Source organism: Perna viridis, chromosome 5, assembly GCF_037379345.1.
Source record: "Perna viridis isolate PV_CMFRI_1.1 ecotype Kerala chromosome 5, ASM3737934v1, whole genome shotgun sequence".
NCBI lineage: Eukaryota > Metazoa > Mollusca > Bivalvia > Mytilida > Mytilidae > Perna > Perna viridis.
Window position 1 is genome coordinate 4,773,017 of NC_142449.1, and position 5,653 is coordinate 4,778,669.

General features: G+C 33.0%; 1 long non-coding RNA gene across 1 annotated transcript; it reads left to right on the forward strand.

Annotated features, from left to right (window-relative positions):
• The first annotated feature begins 2,341 nt into the window (after positions 1 to 2,341).
• Positions 2,342 to 5,582, forward strand: LOC148615687 (uncharacterized). Its single transcript, XR_015922031.1, has 2 exons — positions 2,342 to 2,456; positions 3,063 to 5,582. It is a non-coding gene; the product is annotated as an uncharacterized LOC148615687 (long non-coding RNA).
• Positions 5,583 to 5,653: the final 71 nt, after the last annotated feature.

The window sequence follows — 5,653 nt, forward strand, 5'->3', positions numbered from 1 at the left end:
CCTTTATTATGGCATTACTCGTATATCGTTTGAGAATTCGTAACCAGTTTTCTCGAGTACCGTAAACACTCGGCTTTTCTCGGTATATTGTCGGAGTTGTCCGAACTTACCCCAGCATTCCAATTATGCAAGTAAGATATGTGTTGCCAAAAGCAGGAAATATTGCAGTGTATGAAGATCAAAATGAATGACATTGAGAATTGAGCTAAATCGACCAAATGATTGGGAGGAAGTTGGTACAGTTTCTCTCAGTCTTGTATTATTTGCCCCATAGGCTTCTATAGTAAACCTGAACAAATGAAATTTTCATGATTTTTTTAAAAAAAATGGACAAGGAGTTTCTATCTAACTTTTGACCATTATGGAAATGTCAAAAAAAATTTTTTGATCAAATTTAGAAAACTTTGTTACACTAGAACAGGTCGAACTAAATATAGACTTCTACTTTCACTTTTATTTTGAGTTCATAAAATAGACCCCTTTTCTGAAGTATTAATTTTCTTGAAAATACTGTTTTTCTTAAAAAACAAGTTTCGTGTGTCATAGCTTGATATTTACCCTGTACTTTTGATGAAAAATTATTATCATTTGCGGAAAAACAAAAGCAGGAAAATGCACGAAGAAAGTGCACTATATTTTTTTAGCCTCAATGTCTGCAATACAAGACTGATACACCTAGCTTCTGCCTTTTCCCATTCGGCACTCCTCAGACTTTCAGGAAATTTTGATTATAGTTCGGGAACTTCACGCAAAAACTAAAACTAAATGAAAGTTGAAAAATAAACTTTGAAATTATTATTATTTCATATTTTATGGCAAGCCAAAGTGGACGAAAATGAGTGTTTTCTATTATTAAAAAAAAAAGATTTTTTTAATATTACAAATTCATTTTTACATATTACAAATTTGATTTCTAATATTACAAAACCCTTTTTACATATTAAAAAATTATTTAAATTATAACATTAAATGTAGGAAATTGATTTCCTTATATTTTTAATATTGGAAAATCATTTTGTAATATTAAAAAATGTGACCGACTTTGCAATATTACACAGTGATTTTTTAATATTAGAAAATCATTTTCTAATATTACGAATCCATTTTCTAATATCACAAATTCATTTTCCAATATTACAAATTCAATTTGTAATAATTTCTAATATTAAAAAAAAATATTTTCTGATATTAAAAAATGATTTTGTAATATCAAAAAGTATGTTTTCACAAAACCCTTTTTTAATATTAAAATTTCAATTGAATTTCTAATATTAGATAATGGATTTGTTGTATTCCATAACGATATTTTAATATTAGAAAATCACTTTTTAATATTAAAAATGTGACAGAGTTTGAAATATTGCAAAGTGATTTTTTTATTTTACAAATTCACTTTCGAATACTACAAATTCTTTTTCTAATATTACAAATTCAATTTATAATATTACAAAATGTTTGATAATTTATAATATTACTAAATCAGGGTTTCGTAATATTAGAAAATTAATTTTTAATACTACAAAATTTATTCATTCATTCATATGTTTATTTCCTCATAAATTTGAGCAACACTAAACAAAAGGAAAGAGGAACTAAACATAATTAATGATGAAGTATACATACATATCACACATTCTATATGAAATGCGATTTCAAAAAGAAGTTATAAAATTTACTCAAGTTTATAATTTGCTAATGACACGTCGTGCATTACTAAAGAAACAGTTTTGTCGATCGGCCGAACTTGGCGACACTATGTGCAACATGCAAGTGGCATAGTTGAACAAAGTATGTATAATCATCGCCTACGAAACTAAATATAAGCTCGCGACCAAGAAGAGTTTGAAATAATGTTTCGTCGTCGTATGAAAAGGTCTCCGTATCGTATTAATTTTCCCATAGACTTCTATAGTGAAGTGCATATTTTTAGGATTAAAAAAAAAATATATGTAAATTGATTCAATAAAACTTTCACTTATGTAGCATTTCTGAGGACATGTGAAAAAAAATTTCCCGCAAAGAAAATAGGGTGAGTCCACGAAGATCGGACAGAAAAGTAGCCTTGAACTATAAATAGCCATTTTCCCTACTTTCACTTTCGTTTTGTACTCACCAAACCAACCTTTTCAGTGGAACATTTTTATGTTATTATGTCAGATTTTCTTTTAAAAAAGTTCTTCATCTTACAGTGTGATGTTTGCTCTATTTTATAAGTCATCGTTCATATCTTTTGACAAAACATTAGTTTGTAGAGAGGCAAAAAGAAAATGCACTACATTTTTATAGCATCCACCCGCTCATGGATATGCAATACGATACTGGTACCAAAATAGTTCACGACACAGTGGCAGTTCAAAATCCTTTATTATTACCTCCCTTCAAATCTCACGGTATTCCTCTGTGCAGGAGCAAGCACAGCACGCTGAACGTGGACATCGGCATAAATGAGGTTACAGGTATAATACCACTATTAAGGGGAACCAGTTGCCTGCACATAGCAGAAAGTAGTCCGTAAAAAAACTTAGTAGTTCTTAGATTGCTTTGTATATTTTTTGTGATTTAGCCGGTATATGCAAACTGGGTATCATCTGAAAGCTTATCTTGTCAGGCACACACTGAATACAACAGTTTTGAACTCTGATGTAGAGAATAATTTGTCAGAGTCTAGATCTTAAGCCCATTGATTTGTCAAATTTCCAAAAGGAAAGTAGTATTTTTAGTACCTGTCTACTTTCACTTCCGCATTCTTTCTTAGAAGCCATTAAAGGTATGCTGCAAATTTTATGAAAGAGTCTTTAAAGGATCCCTTCTATGATAAAACCTGTTAAAGTTCATTTTAACAAACTTTGTTAAAGTTCATTTTAACAAACTTTAAAAAAGTTTGGTACCTTGAAAATTGCTTAATTCAACGTAGAAAGTAATGTGACTTTTAATACTGGTTTTAAAACCTTACAAACATCGCAGACTACATGACCGGTTGAATAAGGAATTTCAGTTATGAGTTTGGTAATAATGAATGCATTTCTAATGTCTTTAAATATTTACGACTTTGCTTTTTTCAGAAACTCGCAATTGACAAAGTTTTATGAATGTTCGCAAAACAATTGAAATTGGGATCGGCTAAAATGCGATCTCTTCAGTCATTGAGTTGTATTTCATCTACTGCTTTGTGTACAATTGATTTCCATCGTGATTTTGAGGGAAGGACTCCTTCCTTTACACATTCCGAGCGATCCTCAGTCAGTTCGTAGGTACATAAGATACTGACGACATCTGGAATAAAACCGTATAGGTTTCTGTTATCCATAAGACAGGAAAAAAGTCTCATTACGAAAATTTGTTTTGTCAAGCACGTACTGTTAGAGAACACAACTTCTGGAGAAAAAATAGGTTTCTTCTATGTATACAACTCACTGTTGGTGATAGGCCAAAAATGATTTCGCACATATCTGATCTGGTGGCAGTTTTTAATTCAAGTAACTCTCGGTCCTTCCGGTCACGTCATTACGGAAGTTTTAACCATCATCTAAAACGAATCTCTGCGTAATATCCTTTCTAAAGGTCCCAAGTACCATGAACCACGCTCCATAAATTGGAATTATAACTTTAAAGTTCTTATGGATACCGTGGAGGACTATGCAAGAAAATGGATAAAACGAGAGCATGAAGACATTGATTCTCTGTCAGTGTGGTTAAAGGCTGTGATGTCTAATTTTGAAACGCATGAAAGTTTTAAGTAGGCCAATGAGTGCCAATACTACATCAGTTTTCAAAGACCCCGATGTAGCAAAAACATTGCCTACTAGTAGATACATGACAAATATGTTGTCGTACCAGCAGACAAAGCCCAAAACATTGTTTTTTGTCTGCAAATCGTTTTACATCTAGTGTTTATTATCAGAGGTAGACGTAGACAATAATAGCAGTGATAAGACCTATATTGAAACCATACTCTCCAAAAAAGATATTGTGGAAAACCATATATCTGTGTTATCCTCTTTTGGTCTCTCTACCAAGGACGATGATTGTGATTTACCATCTATGTACTGGATTTCAAACTCCACAAAAATCCATACAAACAACGTTACATAGCTAGATCTGCAAAATGTACCACCAAACTTCTTTCAAAACTTTTAACTTCTATACTCACAGCTGTCAAAGAGGATCTGCAGTCCTACCACAACACTTGTTACTCCCGTAGTGGTATTAATTCAACGTGAATCCTGAAAAATTCGAAAGATCTTTTGGAGACAATCAGTTCAAGACTATTATCAGAATATAGCAGTATTAAAACCTATGATTTTTCAACACTGTGTACTTCTATTCCCTATACTCAGTTAAAAACATTATAGATCGTTGTTTTTCCAAAAAAGATGGTACACCTAGATACAAATATACAGTTCTTGGTAGAGATTCCTCATACTCTGTGAAAAATAATTCCAAATGTTTACAAAATGCTGGAGTTTTTAATCCACAAAATATTTGTCCAGTGTGGTAGACGCGTTTTTTCAACAAACGGTCGGCATTGACAATGGGAACAAATTGTGCTCCTCTACTTGCTGACCTATTCCTTCACTCTTATTAGGCTGACTTTATACCTGATCTGATCCGAAAGAAAGAATATTGTTTAGCTAGATCCTTTAATCTCAGTTTCCGTTATATAGATGACGTATTATCTTTAAACAATCCTAATTTCGGGGATTTAATACATCGCATCCACCCCAAAGAACTTGATATAAAAGATACTACAGACACTGTGACGTCAGCCTCATATCTTGACCTACACTTAGAAATCGATGGTAAAGGAAAACTATTTACCAAACTTTACGACCAACGTGATGACTTTTCATTCAGAATTGTCAACTTTCTTTCAACTGTGGCAACATCCCTTCAGCACCTGCGTATGGAGTGTTCATATCACAACTCATACATAATGCCAGGGCTTACCGAAACTACGCAGACTTTTTGTATCGGACTAGACTTCTAACAAATAGGCCTGGCTTCTGGAACAGGGTTATGTTGCTACAAGATTGAAGTCATGACTACAAAGATTTATTGTCGTCATCATGAATCCGTGGATCGCTACGGTGTATCCGTCTGCGCCAAGAAAACTGATTTGTTCAACGTGTCATAGTTCCTTTCCTCTTTCGTCTACCTTGGATATGACTTTTAATGAACAACTCTGTGGGTGTTTTTAGAAAAGCAGAGGAAGCTTACCCCACCGGTGCACCTGTTCCATGCTCCGAGTTTTTAGTGGAGTTGCTCATTTGCTTTTGTTACTTTGTATGTATGATTTTAGTTACTTTATGTTCTTTGTTGTGTATGTCTGTTTTCCATGTCTGGTCTTTGTCCCTGGATTACATTCTTTTGATTATCGCTATAATCTTGGTTGCCTTGATTACTCTTTAACTATAAAATGCAGTTCAGGGATGATATTTCTACAGACCTGAGATTGTTCCACCACTCGCAACCATACATTACACTTCGTAATGCGACAGTTTTGTATAGTCTAACTAATACCATAGAACTCTTTCTTTGCGAAAAGACACCATTTAAAGCAAAATAAACATTTTTTTTCTGTTTCTACATGCATTCTCGGTTCTTTCTCTAGATTTAATGCCTTATCGGTCCTTTCTCTAGATTTGAAGTTGGA